Source organism: Nilaparvata lugens, chromosome 10 (assembly GCF_014356525.2).
Source record: "Nilaparvata lugens isolate BPH chromosome 10, ASM1435652v1, whole genome shotgun sequence".
NCBI lineage: Eukaryota > Metazoa > Arthropoda > Insecta > Hemiptera > Delphacidae > Nilaparvata > Nilaparvata lugens.
Genome location: NC_052513.1, coordinates 35,054,007 through 35,070,226, shown reverse-complemented (window position 1 = coordinate 35,070,226; position 16,220 = coordinate 35,054,007). Strand labels below are relative to the sequence as shown.

Here is a 16,220-nt window from a genome sequence, read left to right as displayed (position 1 = left end):
TAAATTATTGGGATATAAAATACTTCTAAATTGAATTGAATGAATTAAAATTATTCAGAAAGTTCCAAACTTTGAAAAAAAAACTCTAAATCTTCTTTGAAGACAAGGAATAAGAAGAGTGAGTCAGATTAGAAAGAGAGAGATTCATGGTGTAGGATGAGAAGAAGATGAAGCAAAGCAAGAAGAAAATGTTCATTTAAAGTTTGACGCAATGAAAGTAGAGACGTGGATAGGATATGCTACCATTTGTGAGCAGCATCTTTGCACTGTAAGAACATATTCTTCTGTCTCTTTGGGAAGTATAGAAGACAGACTCGCTCAAGACATTGAGAAGAATCAGCCAAGTGTACTAAGCCTGCTTGATGGGTGTTATGTAGTCGCTACATATTTGTCAGGCGAGAAAGAAAGGTAAGGGTGGAGAAGGAGAAGAAAGCGAGGAAAGAGAAGAAGTAGGACGAAGGAGAGAAAGGTGAGGAGGTTGACAAGAAGGAGGAGGGTGATGGGGAGAAGTGGGAAGAGGATGAGGAGCGAAAGGAGGGGAAGTGAGATAAGATGTAGAAGAGGGATTAATAGAAGAAAGGAGAAGGAGAAGAGGAAGGAAGTGGAGGATGAGTAGAGAAGGGATAAGGAGGAGAAGAAGGAGACGAATGAGGAGGGGAGGGGGATATGGTGGAGGGAGAGAAGGAGGAAGAAACAGGAGAAGGAAGTGAGAAAGCAGAAGAAAGAGGGAGAGGTGTGGGAAGAGGATAAGTAGGAAAAATGGAAAAAGAGAAGAAGGAGGAGGAGAAAAAGAAGAAGAAGGAGAGAGATGAGATGTAGGAGAGGGACAAAAAGGAATAACAAAAGGAGAAGAAGAGAAAGGAAGTGGAGGATGAGTAGAGAAACAATATGGAGAAGAAGAAGAAGAAGAAGAAGAAGGAGTAGACCAAAAAGGAGGAGAGGAAGAATATGGTGAAGGTAGAGAAGGAGGAGGAAAGAAGGAGAGAGAGGAGAAGGAAGTAAAGGAGAAGAAGGAGGAGGGAGAGGTGAACGAGGAAGTGATGTGGAAGGAGGATAAGAAGGGAAAGCTGGAGAAGGAGGAGGGAAGGAAAAGGAGAAAGAGAAGTAGAAGAAGAAGGAGTAGAAGAGGCAGAAGAAGAAGAAGAAGAAGAAAAGAAGAAGAAGAAGAAAGATGTGGAAGAGGGACAAAAAGGAGTAGGAGAAGGAGAAGGAAGTGGAGGATGAGTAGAGAAAGGATAAGGAGGAGAACAAGAAGGAGACGAAAAAGGAGGAGTGGAGAATATGGTGGAGAAAGAGAAGGAGGAGGAGAGAAAGAGAAACAGGAGAAGGAAGTAATGAAAGAGAAGAAAGAGGGAGAGGTAAACGAGGAAGAGATGAAGGAGGAGGAAGCTGGAAAAGGAGGAGAAGGAGGAGGAAAGAAGGAGAGAGAGGAGAAGGAAGTAAAGGAGAAGAAGGAGGAGGAGAAAAAGAAGAAGAAGAAGAAGAAGAAGAAGAGAAGAAGAAGAAGAGAAGAAGAAGAAGAAGAAGAAGAAGAAGAAGAAGAAGAAGAAGGAGAATAATAACAAAAAAGAAGAAAGAGAGAAAGAAGAAGAAGAAGGATTACATCTTATATCATTACCATGATATAAGAATGAGAAACAGCTGAAGAGAAAGGAGGAGAAGAAAGAGAAGGAGGGAAGGATGACGAAAAAACAGGTGCAAGTGAAAGGATGAAATGATGAGCAACAGAAGAAAGAAGCAAAAAAGTGAGAGAAAGATAATAGAGAACTACCAACATTGTAAGAATTAGAACAAAATGTTTTTAGACTCTGAAGTAGAATAATTATTATAAAATATAAAGTATAATCGTTTTTGATGTTAGAAAAGAATGAATTGGATAAAATGTATAGTGAGGTCCACGTTATAATGGCAGTGGATAAAGATAGGAGAATAGCGATGCCGATTCTCTGCATCAATTAATTATATTTCTACACCGTCAAAAACATAATTGGCATCGTTGTGGACCTAGAAAAGGATAGTACCACCGGCTTTGTCGAATTATAGACAAGGATAGCAAAACCAAAGTTGATCAAATACTGTCATTATAACGTGGACCTCACTATAGAAGTGAAGAACACATTCCGAGCAATCATAGGCTGGAAGAAGAAACAGCAGAAGGAATGATGTAGAAAAAGAGGAAATAATATGAAGAGGGAAGAGTACAATGTCGGAATAAGTAGATGCACGACATGACATGTTCAGAAAACAATAGCAAACGTGAAAGATCTGACAGACAAGGTTGGAATTCGTGAAGAAAGAGAAGAAAGAGAATAATAAGAGAAAGAGGAAGAAGAAGATGAAGATAAAGTGTGAGTAATGTAATGAAAAGTGACAGGAAAAGTTGAGTAACAGATTTGCTTGTAGTGAGAGTGAGAGGGGCTGAGAAGAACGAGGTACTTCTCAGCTGAAGACTTCTACTAAGCTGCTGATATGTTTGAAAGTGTGACTGGTCTCGAAATGAGATCTTCTTTTGAGGAAGATCTTCATCACTGCAATAAGACGACTACCGCTTACTTATTCCATGTCGTCTTATTCTTCTCCTTCTTCTTATACTTCTTCTTCATATTATTATTACTCTTTCTCGCCCTTCTTTATCTTTGTTATCCTCGTCTCCATTCCCAGCCTTTCTTCGTTCATCAACGCCTTTTTCTACTTTCTGTTCTTTTTAATCTTTTTTTTTGTACGTTCCTTCTCCGCAATATTCTCCTGAGTTTAATGAATAAAGTCTGATCAAGTTTAATTCAACGACAGCTCATAACTGAGATTTTTGCATTTTTTACTTTCGTTTAGGGTATAATTTTTTATTATTTTAGAGAGTCAACGATTATTTGTTGATTTATGCAGCTACATCACAATATTTAGTCATCATATTTCATTACTATACTGTCATTATAACTTTCCTTGCCGTATTACCATAGGTAAGGAAAGTATTGCTTTAAAAAAAAAAATTAAGGTACCCCAATTTCTAAATTTCTATACGTTTCAAGGTCCCCTGAGTCAAAAAAGTGGTTTTTGGGTATTGGGTATTGGGTATTGGGTGTGTGTGTGTGTGTGTGGTGTGTGTGTGTGTGTGTGTGTGGTGTGGTGTGTGTGTGTGTTGTGTGTGTGTGTGTGTGTGTGTGTGTGTGTGTGGTGTGTGGTGTGTGTGTGTGTGTTGTGTGTGGTGTGTGTGTGTGTGGTGTGTGTGTGTGGTGTGTGTGTGTGTGTGTGTGGTGTGTGTGTGTGTGTGGTGTGTGTGTGTGTGTTGTGTGTGTGTATGAGTGTGTGTATGAATGTATGTGCGTCTGTGTACACGATATCTCATCTCCCAATTAACGGAATGACTTGAAATTTGGAACGTAAGGCCCTTACAATATAAGGATCCGACACAAACAATTTCGATCAAATGCGATTCAAGATGGCGGCTAAAATGGAGAACATGTTGTCAAAAACAGGGGTTTTCGCGATTTTCTCGAAAACTGCTCCAACGATTTTGATCAAAGTTATACCTGAAATAGTCATCGATAAACTCTATCAACTGCCACCAGTCCCATATCTGTAAAAATTTCAGGAGCTCCGCCCCATCTATGCAAAGTTTGATTTTAGATTCTCAATTATCAGGCTTCAGATACAATTCAAACAAAAAATTTCGAGTGAAAAAGATTCAGCATGAGAATCTCTACAACTAATGTTCGGTAATATTTCCACCTAAAATTAAAAATAAGCTCGAAATTCGAGAAAATGTGATTATCCAATTGCGAACTGTTGGCAACTGTTGATTCTATTAAATGATCCACTATGAAGAGATAGCACACCTCGTGTCTCCAGCGTTATTGCTCTATCACCAGCTGGCTCAAATCTATGAATAGTAGACTTGAAATGCGCGGGAACACAAGCGTCAGGTGATCAATTTCCATAACGGCAAGGAAAGTTGTGTGAGTGCGCCACACCAGATTTTCAATAATTAGCATTACCGTCATTTAATTTAAATAAGTTCTCCAGTAAATATTGTAACATACATAAGTAAAGAAGTCGAATCTAATCTAATCTCATTACCTTTCATACGCATGAGCTGGTAAGCGTTATACTCGGAAATCATTGAAATTTCAAGACAAAATAATAGTTATAGTCGGCACACCTCGAGATTACGAGCTATCGAGGGTCTTCCCCGTGCTGCTTCAACTGTACCAACAATAATGGAAACAAAAGTACCAATTTTCTTAAAATCGGAATGGAAAACCTTATCCCAATGTGTATTTTAAATGGAAATTGGGATTTCCCAAGCAGCTAGTCCAGTAGAGATCAGCCAAATCTCCAAATTTTCTTCAGTAATGCTCCTTCAGTGTTGTTGCCTCCGTCTGGAAAACTCACATTCGTAAATTCACACTAAACCCGCCGGAAAAACTGGAGTTCCCACCTGAAAATAATGGAAATTCAGAGTAGAAAAGAACAAACCAAAGATAATCTGCGGACAGAGGTGGAAACATTAGCTTTTGAGAATTTTCTTTGTGTCTCCGGTTCCCTGTCTCGCTCTCTCTCATTATGTTGGACGCATTTTGTGTCGTTTTGCACCTAGAGTTCTTTTTCTATCAGAAATGCAACCGAATTACATTTTGGGAGCGAAAAAGGAGTGTGACTGGGTATCATGTGTGCTTGGGTCCCGAAAATTCGTAGAGAGAGCAAAAACGGAATACATTCTCACACTTCTCCTTCCCCTTCTTCTTCTTTTTCTTCTTCTTCTTCCTCTTCATCCCTCTCCCGCATCCTTGTCTACCTTCCTCCCCATATAACCGAAATCCTCCCTCAAACACATTCTATTTGGGTCCAAGCGAAATGACCCCAAGCTATTTTCGAAAAATGTTCTCTCCTCTTTTTTTTTGTGGCGGAGGCTTCTCCATATTCTGACACTTTATCGGCGACACCTTGCTTCGTTATTCTCCTCCTTATTGGCTTTCTTCACACCCTCCACTCATCCTCTTCCCTCCCCCCCCTTCGTCACGTTCGCTTCTCGATGGCAATTGATTTCAGAATCTACATTTTTGGTCTCTGCTCCTGATTTTTTTTCCACCTTCAAGGTGCTTGGTTCTCATTGTTCACTAATGGCAATTGGTGAGGTTTTTGATTCTGTTCCTCTTACTTCCATTTCTCCTTCTTCTTCGTCTTCTTCGCCTTCTTCTTTTTCTTCTTCTTCTTCTTCTTCCTCTTCTACTCCTTCTCCTCCTTCTTCTTCTTCCTCTTTCTCTCATTCTCCTCTTTTTCCCTCCACTCCTTGAAGTCATTCTTTCTCCATCTCCTTCTCCTTCTCATTCTCAATCTCATTCTTCTTCTTATCCTTCTCCTCCTCCTTCTCCTTCTCCTCCATCCTCCTTCTTCTTCTTCCTCCTCTTTATCTCATTCTCCTCTTTTTCCCTCCACTCCTTGATGTTATCCTTGCTCTTCGTTCCTATTTCAACCTATTTTCCTCTAACTTTCACCCCTTCACTGCCTAATCCTCATTTTCATTATTTCCCCACAAACAGGACGGTATGGTCTTTCGTGCTCAGTTCACCTTATTACTGTGCTCTACTGTGGGTTCTTATCATGAAGCTTCTACTATTCCTATATTGTTCCACTGTATAGTTATCAGCTTGAAATTCAATTCACTGTTTGTAATTGAATTAGTTTGGCAACACTGTTAATTATTATTAGAATGTACTTGTATTTTAAAAACCATCACTTTGAAAATAACATTCTTCTCAATATCTTCAACGTTCAGGGTGATATTGATGAATGATTGCTGAGAAACCTGACAACATTGGAAATTTAATTCTTGTCATTGATTCTGACATGTCAAATTTCAATCATGTTAGTATTATTAATTCAACACAATTATATATTATTTGACCGAGCGAAGTGAGGTCTAAGATTCAAGTCGACGGTTTGGCATTTCTCTTAATGTTTAAATGTTTGAATGTTTTAATGTTTATATGTTGTGCATTTACGGCGAAACGCGGTAATAGATTTCCATGAAATTTGACAGGTATGTTCCTTTTTTGATTGCGCGTCGACGTATATCAAGGTTTTTGGAAATTTCGCATTTCAAGGATAATATAAAAGGAAAAAGAAGCCTCCTCCATACGCCAATATTAGAGTAAAAATCAGACTATAGAATTATTCATCATAAATCAGCTGACAAGTGATTACACAGATGTGTGGAGAAGCCAGTCTATTGCTGTATTTCCATAAGGTGTATAGTTTCAATCAGGTACGTGTGGATGAGATATTTTCGTGAGGTCTACTGTTCACAGAACTACTAGTTTAGTTTATGCTAAGACCAACGTTTTCTTAACCGCTGTACCTCTAAACCTTGATAGGAACGGGATTCGATCACTATGTCCGTAAACAAAGCCGCAGTGCATTCGTGTGACGTCAGCACAGGTAGGGCTCCTACACCAATAAAAACTCGTTGATTTTAGCTGATCTATATCAGATAGTGTTTCTATTGGTCTAGGAGCCCTACCTGTGCTGACGTCACACGAACGCACTACGGCTTTGTTTACGGAGGTAGTGATTCGATTGACGTTAACCCTACAGAGACACACTTACTTTATGCTAAACCAGTAGACACACTGGGGTATTGAACACCCCAATTTAATTCTGCATTTTTCTTTGAAAAATATAAAAAACAAGTACTTAGATCATTCTTCATCATTTTTGTTCCAAATGCATACAGAAATCAAAAGTAAAGCACTGCTCATCAATATTTATACTAATTTTGTTCCGCCTAAGTGTTGGAGCTCTAATCCGGTTTGAACGAATGGCTTGATCATTGCCAATGACAACTTCATCAAAAACTCAAGTCTCTTCATCTTATTGTTTTGAATCTCAAGTTGTTGAGAATCATAGCATTTATTCCAATCTGATCCATCATCCCATACCACATTCGTAGTGACAATACAAGTAAATCTTTGTAATGAAATTGTTTGATAAAAGTCCTACGTAAAATACACTCTGTGGTGTTAGACACCCCAAACGAAGAACAAGACGAGCTGGTGACCTTGTAGAATGCTATTACTGACTGGAAGTGGTGGAGAGTAGTTGACAATACTACAAACCTAATTTAGACTGGGCATAAATTCCCATCTGTTTGATATTGTCAACTGCAGTACAGAAAAAACATCCCTGGGGTGTGAAACACCCAGTGTGTCTCTTTAGGGTTAAGCTAGATCCAAAATTATAAATCTGGTTCAAAATTAGTCGCAGAATAATGGGAGAAGTTAATCAATGTAGAATAGAAAAACATTTCTCCCATAAATTTTAATCCTATTGCTTATCAGCATTTGAAGACTAGATTTCAATCATCAAAAAATTACAAACATTTTCAATTCAACGAAATTGTTAGAATATATCCAACCTGTCAGCATTGCTTTGATAGGGGAACATCAATGTTATCCATAAGGAACGCTGACAGATTTAAGTGGATCTCACCCTAGACAAAATAATTCGAAGCAATCCAATTTCAAATTAGAATAAATACAAGTTGAGAAGTCCAATGAAATGCAGGATAAGGGTTGAGACGCACTTCAAGTCAGAAGCTCAGGTCAGATATATGCTTAAAGTCGTACTAGCTTTTCCACCCCTATAGTTGTGCCAACAAAATGGAATTTTCCCGACCGTCATACAATTTCCATTCAAATTTCGCCGTCTACATTGTATACACAACAGCCTCCTCTTGGTTATATTATGTTTTAGAGGCTGGAGGGGGTGTACTGAGGGGGTGGAACAGAGAATTTGAGAGGAGTTTGTGGGTGGGAATGTGGTGTGGAAGGGGTAGAAAAGGGTGGGGAAGTGGGAGAAGGGTAGTATAAGAGTGTGAAAATAATGAACAACGTAGCTTCGAGTTTAGACGGTTTCGTCGAGATAATTCTCAAGAGTCCAACATTATAATACTGTATGAACTCTTCATACAAATACATTCTAGTCTTGAACTGTTATTATCCTCTCATCCTCTTTTTCTGATTCATCTTTATCTATTTATTATTATTTTATTATTATATTTTTTTATTCCTCTTTCTTCGTATTTTCTACAATATTCTATTCCTTCCTCTTCGTCCCAATTTATTTTCACAACTTTTCTCCAAGTTTTCTATCCTATTATTATTCTTCCACCCTCTGTTTCTGATTCATCTTTATCTATTTCTTAATCTTCTTTCTTCTTCTTCTCTTCTTCTTCTTCTTCTTCTTTTTCTTCTTCTTCTTCTTCTTCTTCTTCTTCTTCTTCTTCTCAACCTCCCATTATCTCCTTCACCCCTCATTTACTTCTCTCAATATATTCTCTTCTCTCCTCTTCTTCATCATCTTTTATCCTTCTTCTTCCTCTTTCTCTTCCTCTCCTCCCCCATTTCCCTGTTTCTTCTCATGTAATCCTTTCAATTATTTTCTTCTTCAATTTCTTCCATATACTTTTCCACGTCTTTATCCCTCGCGTCCTCATTCCAATTCAATCATCATTCAAGATTGTGTGATACTCCTCCAGAAATTACTTGAATAACATTATGATGATGGCTCTATTTATGGAAATTGGTTTTGCAGACCGTAGTAGAATTCTATTAGGAATCTCATTTCTGGCTACACTATGAATCCCACACCAATAGCATTTCGTGGCAGTATTAATAATCATTGTTTCTATTATTACGGCTCGCATAGTGACACACAGTTTCTGATTTTTGTTACATTCTCGCTGTGTGAATTGATTACGTCAGAGGGCGTACCTATAGTGAAATTCACTCCAAAGTGTCAGCATTGAAATTGATCAATCAGCCAATCATCTATGAGGAAATTGAATTCATGAGGAAACTACTGAAACACAAATTCATGGAACGTAATTTGTATGAATCTTTATTAACATTTCAAAACTATAGTAAGGTCCACGTTATAATGCAGTATTCGATTAACATTGGTGCTGCTATCTTGGTCTATCTTTTGACAAAAAAGATGGCGTTGACATTTTCCAGCTCTGCAACATTGCCAGATATTTATTAACAATCAATAACCAATGTAAGCATGAAAATGTTTTATTTTATTATTGAAGAATATAATTTCTCGACGAATGGAATATAATATATTATTTAAAGCTAATATGAACAGTAATTAATATTACATACATATTATCCATAAAATTGTTCAATTTTCTTCTTGAATATCTAAAAAATATGGAGAATGGAATATATCCATACATATAGTCATATCATATACCCTTTAAACAACATTGTAGATTTTTAGTTACTAGCAGGTAACCCGTGCTTCGCAAGGGTCTATTTCAAAACTTGACGTAATGAAATCTAGAAGAATTGAAAATAGACCTATAAGAATCCTCGGTTGATTAAGAATTTATAAGCAGCATTTCAAATAAATCAGTCCAGTAGTTCAGACGTGATGATGCGTCAAACATAATCTTCCTATACTACTTTACACCTGTATACGTGTATAATAATATTTTTTTCCTCCACCTACTGTCTAAAGTACTTACTTTACTCCCTGAAACATAATACTAAAGTGTCACTTTTTCGCTCTAGGTAGTAAAAAACAGAAAAACTCCCTAGAGAGTAAAAGTGACTCCATTTAAATGACATGGGGAGCATCTCTATTTTGAAACTTACATTGTAATAGGTTAGAAGGTCTAAGCTCAGATGAGAAAGCGTAATAGAGGTGTCTGTCATTGAGTCAACTGAATTCAATACCACAACCAGAAATTTGATCAACTCATGAAATATATGTTTGTATGATAATTATTATATTCTTAATATTAGTAGACGATAATAATTTATACAATTTTTAAAATATTCTATTCTATTCAAAATACCAGCCAACAAATATTTTTGATCTGCAATTTAAATCTGAACCGCGTGATCTGGAGTCAGTCATTTTTGGTAGCTGCTCAGCTGATATAATTGTTACAACTTTTGCCGATAGATAGCGCAATCGGCAGTGTCAATCAGACGACCGGTTTTGAGGTTTTAGATTTAGGTTATGTTGTTAGGAATCATTGTCACCAATACGTAAGTTATTAGAATGATTTCATTTGCAGTTTCTATAAAAAAATTTAGATTGAGGAAAAATGTTGTGTTCATCACGAGCGAAAAATACTTTTTCTCCCTCAGGAAAATTGCTGCCCTCGGCTTCGCCTCGGGCTTCAAACTTTTTCCCACAGGGAGAAAAAGTCGTACTTTTCACTCTAGATATACAAATTACTATTAATAGCGACCATATGATTTGGTGATTTTTTTATGAAATCGTATGTACTATTAATGAAGTTTGAACATTAATTCTGAAAAATCTAGAAGGAAAATTGAAATTTGGGCTTCCAGGTGCACGAGATTGATATTTTTAGAATCTATGTTCAAAATTTGGAGATCTAAATCATTCCCGTTTTTCCGGTATGCAATCCACAAGTTGTGGACATGTGTGACATGTTTTGATGCGAACAAACAAACGAACACACGAACAAACACAACCCTACTCTCTCTTATTATATAGATAAATTGGAAATCAGGTGACATATTATCATAGGGTACTGATAGTGTAACTTACTGAAGAAATATATTTGTACTAGCCGTCAGGCACGCTTCGCTCGCTCGCTTCGGACCCCCGACTGGATCGTCCAAGAGTGGGATCAGCAGGCTCGCTTCGCTCGCCTGCATTTTTCATTTGAGTATTTTATCATATGTTAGGACAATCCAGTCGGGGGTCCAGACTAAACGTCTGGCTAAACGGATATGGCGAGCGAAGCGAGCCTGACGGCTAGTAATATAATATTCCCAGGATTGAAGTAGCTGTGCCCAACAATTTTTCCGCGATAAATGCATTTAAATCTCCAACTTGGTGCCAACCTAACAAAGTCAACTCAACTTAATGCCAACCTGTCAAAATTATTAATTCAGTTGCCAGTTAACAACTGTTTCGACGAGGTACTCTATCTAGATTATAGTTCTATAGTAACATATGATATGGAAATTAAATTATAATTAAGAGTTTGGGAGAAGAAGAATATACATGCTAAAAGACGAACTTTAAACCCTTAAAAACAACCCTTAGAGTTAAAATATTTCTAAAAGATTTCTTAGTGCGCCTCTAAAGGGCCAACTGAACATACCTACCAAATTTGAACGTTTTTGGTCCGGTAGATTTTTAGTTCTGCGAGTGAGTGAGTGAGTGAGTCAGTCAGTCAGTCAGTCAGTCAGTGAGTGAGTGCCATTTCGCTTTTTCGCTTTTTCGCTTTTATATATATATAGATTTTGTATCATGTATTATGTTGTATATATTTGACTCTTGTATCTGAGGACTCCAGATATGGCTGCAGTAAAGTTTCTATTCTATTCATCAGATATACTGGTATCAACTTTCCTCCATACAAGGCAGAGAATCGGCAATATATCTCATATCTATCTTTACTGCCATCACACCATTATCCTCACTGTAAATAGACGTTGATAACTTGAGTATCAACTTCATCTGTTTTGTTCAATAACTCTAAAAGAATATAATATTAGAATGTTGAAAAATGAACATGACTATTATATTAATATACTGGAGTGTACATGCAGCGAAAAGGAATGGATTTATACTCTACAGCTGAGACTGGAGAATATAACTTTTGAATAGACTTGTCCCCAAAGTTCATAACCATTGTAGCCCCCCGGGACAAGTTATAATACGATTTTGTCCCGTCTCGAATTTTTAATAATGTCTGCAGCTGTTGTGGTGGCTTGTCTTGCTAACTTAAGCAATAAAACTGGTGGCTTGTTCTAATTGTTTGGTTTCAAAATACAATATACCAGAGCGCAGTGGCCGATTCTTCTTCTTCTTCTTCTTCTTCTTCTTCTTCTTCTTCTTCTTTTTCTTTTCCTTCTTCGTTTTGGTCTTCTTGGTTTTCTCCTTGATCAACTAGTTCTTATTATTGCTCTACTTGCTCTTCTGCCTCTTCCTATCTTCCATTTCTATCATTTCGTTTTTTAATCTTCTCCTTCTTCTTCCTATAAGCCTACTGTTTTCACTCATACCCTTCTCCTTTTCTCATTATTTTTCCACTTCTTCTTCCCCACTTTTTTTTACTTCTCCTTTCACTCCATCTTATTTTTATCCTCTCTCTACTTCTTTTCCTTTCTTTAATGTTTTCACTCATATCCTTCTCATTATTTTCCCCCTTCTACTTCACCACTTTATTCACTTCTCCTTTCACTCCATCTTATTTTTATCCTCTCTCTACTTCTTTACCTTTCTCTATTTATCTTTCTCTTTTTCTTTTCCTTCCACTTCTTTTTACTCTTCTCCTCTTTGCCTCTACTCCATGTCTATTTCTCTCTGTTTTCCCAGTCCTCACCTTCTCCTTCTTTTTTTCTTATTATTCTTCTCCCTTTTATCCTTATTTTTCATTTTCATCTTATTTTTTTGCAATTTTTCTCCCTTTTATTTTTTTCAACCCTTCCTTAATTTTTCTCATCCACCACTTTTCTTCATTTTCCTCTTCTTTTTCCACTCCATCTTCTTCTCCTTGAGAAAATAAAGATGTTATCATCGTTCTCATCTTCTCCTCATCCCTCTTCTTCCACTGTTCTTCTCTCTATCTCATTCTCCCTCCTATCATTATTTCTACCCTCTTCCTCTTCATCTTATCTATCTACACCTCATTTTCCTTCCTCACATTCTTTTTCTGCTCCTTCTTCATCTTATTCTTCCTCCTATCATCATTTCTATTCTCTTCCTCTTCTTTTTCTTTTTCTTCTATAGCTTCTTCTTCTCCTCCTTCTACTTCATCTTCTTCTCTTTCGTCTTCTTCTTCTTCTTCTTTTTCATCTTCTTCTTCCTCTTCTTCTTCTTCTTCTTCTTCTTCTTCTTTTTCTTTTTCTTATTCTTTTTCTTCTTCTTCTTCTTCTTCTTCTTCTTCTTCTTCTTCTTCTTCTTCCTCTTTTTCTTCTCCACCATCCCCCTCTGATCATTCTCCTCAATATACCGGAGCACAATAGCTGCAAAGATGTTGTCAGCGTTTGTAAGGAAGACGGTTGATTTGGAACAGATCTCAGACGGATTGGTGAAGATTTTTCCAAGACGGGGGGTCAAAAGGGGTCACCAGGGGGGATGGCTAGGGGGTCAGGACCCCTTAAAAGGGGGCTCGGTCACAGCTGGTGCAACTTACAATGCGACATTACTTAAGCTGAGATGCCGAAATGAAATATTTTCCCCCCCTCACGACCGACACACCCCAACACTCTCCTGGATAAATCTCGGGTGAACAGTGGAGGGTAGGTAAAATTTAGAAAAGAGAAAGGAGGCGGAAAAGGGGAAGGAGAAGAGAAAGGAGAGGAAGAAGAAGAAAGAAAATAAAAAGATGATGGAAAATTAGTTGTAGACCAACATCGTCAAAAGAGAGAGATGTGACATTTCAGATGTGAGTTGAAAATAAAGTAGAGGAAGTGAAAAGTGGTAGATTAGTTGGTTCGGTTGGAGAGATAGGAATAAAAGATTGGTAATAAGAAAGAGTCAAGAATATTAAAATAAGAATCACAACAGAAAAACACGAATAGCAAGAAGAAATAAAATAGCAACAACATGATTACAAGATAAGAATGATTTGCGACGGTTAGTCGAGATACGATCGTCGTTCAAATTCTATGCCATCCTATTAATTTATATAATATCCTGTTCAGTGCATAGGCTAAGTGGATTATACCATTTTCCATGGAAAAATTACTGTATTCCAAAATCACTGAATTAAACATTTATTAATTTCATCTTCCGTATTACATTGTCATTTTGTAGTGATTCTGAGAGAATTGATCTATTATCTATCATCATCTTAGCTCATTCGCCCAAAAAATATTGAAAATTTGAAAAAAAATTCAAAATCCATGGTCGGTATAACCAAAGTTAGTAGACAGAAGGTTGGTCACTCATCTATAGTATTTTAGTTGAAATGCAATTGGAGTGGGGGAACTGCAGCCGTGACGTAGGCTGTAGTACAGAGTAGGCAGAATATCGCATTCTTAAAAATCATATGGTGTGGTATAGTCAAATTATATAACACAAACATTTTTTGACATGCAAGCTTTCTGTTTCTGCTTTACAATAATTATCAAAACATTTGAATAATACAAGCATTTTGCAATATAAAAGCAAAAAACCCACCTCCTAACCTTCCCTTTCAAACCCTCAAGGTTTCTTTATCTTCTAGGTCGTGTTTATATTTTGTAGTTTGGCTATACATCAGCTTGTGAATTTTGGGGATGAGATATTTTGATTCTCGTAGAACATGTGCTCGATACCAGCATGTGTTCAGTGCATTTATATGAATTAAATTCATTGGATTTATCGGGATCGGTTTATTGTTTTATTGAAATGCATTGGTTTATCAAGATTTTTTATGGGTTAATCTGAAATTATAATAGTATAACGTTGTCTACTAACGCTTTTCCAGCTTATTAACTTTTTCGTGTCACGTGTTTAGATTCTAGAATAACTTTTAACTTCATTTTATTCATACAAGTTGAATGAACATGATATTTTAAACAACATCATTAGAATCGTTGATTAATTCGCTATAAGTATGGAGAATTTTTAAGTTCTAGGTCAATCTTGAGGGGATTAAACGACGATGTATTTAAAGATACAGTGAATAAACTATATGCTCAGTGTGGTTACTCTATCACTTTTTTACTACACGTGACGTCACGCTGGCACTCCCCCCACCACTTCGTATCTTACACCTGTGAGTGATCAACCTTCTGTCTACTAACGTTGGGTATAACTTGACAAACTAATATTGTGAAAACAATTCCAAGATATATTTATTGTTTCTAGCAAGGCTACATTCGTACCAGCTCCCTGAATTCTGGTTGCAGAGTTAAGCAACTAAACAACACATGTTACCTTCTGACATCACATCTCACCACCCCTATCCGAGCAGTAAGCAAAGGTTGCCTTTTGTTTCCGGTTTTCCTTTTATAAACAACGGGTTTTCCGGGGTTTTTCCGATGGGACACGCTTTTCCGGGAGAGGAGGCGGGTGTCCTAGGTGTAGAGGATGGGTTTCAAAGCGGAAGGGGAAGGATTTTGTTGTAAGATCAACTTTCAACTGTCAGTATTAGTTATGGGATAACATCTATGTTTCCCATTGAACTAATGCTGACAATTTGGAGTGAATGTGACTATGGAAGGGTTTTCAAAGTTTGGATGGGTTCACAAAGGTAAGGGAGAGGTTTGTAGGTGTAGGAAAGGTTTTTGAGGGAAAGGAATGGTTTTAAAGGGAGAGGGAAAGTGGTGTGAGAGAAAGAGAGTTTGAGAGAGGGTTTCCAGGGTAGGGAAAGGGTTTTCAGTGCGGTTGAAGTGCTGGAAAGCACAGTGCAAGAGCAGCTCAGATGCAAACAGAATTATAAAAGCGTTTGCTGCTTTACTTTGCTCCACAGCCACAAAAAGCTGCAACAAAAGGTTGAAATGAGTTATCGGTTGTGTGCTAGATTCCGCTTCTGTTCTGCTTCCTCTTTGCCTCTGTGGGTGCACCTTTTCTTCTCATTGCTGTACTCTTTTAACCTCAAAAGTACAGTCAGCTGTACACGTTACCCCTCCCTCGAAATCTGAAATACATTAGGTGTACTGAACATTTAACCTTCTTGAAAATACTCCTACATCCATAAAGACAATTTGAACTTTAAAGTTTTTATACTTTTCACTGAGCTGTTTCTGATTTGGAATTGTTTGAACTTTTAATGAGTGACTTTCCACTCGATCCACAAAAATCCACAGAACATTTCTCAATCTATGAAACATATACATTTTTGTTATGCTCAGTATTGACAATACAGCAGTAACTGTATCATGACTGTGGAAATTTGGTAGTTGATGGATAAAACGTTAAGAATTTCTAATAATAAAAATTCAAAGAGCAGTTCAAGATTACAACACAATTTATTCGAGCTGGAAGGACGTGCTCCCATTTATATGACAATGATGATTTTGAAATATTTGAGAAAATCACTGTTATTGAAAGATAGAATATCGAATTTGGATTAGTTATTGGAAACACTAAAGAATAACTCATTTTTTACATGTCCTGTTTCATATTTTATTTATCACGTATAATAATTATGATATGAGTCTATAACTTAGCTTTTCACTAGAAAGTGAGCACTGAAAACATAACCTCATTCTCTTTTCAAAATTTCTATTCATCAA

General features: G+C 37.0%; 1 long non-coding RNA gene across 1 annotated transcript in view; it reads left to right on the top strand.

Annotated features, from left to right (window-relative positions):
- Positions 1-16,220, top strand: part of LOC120353360 — a 259,038-nt gene that overhangs the window by 47,348 nt on the left and 195,470 nt on the right. The window lies entirely within an intron of this gene.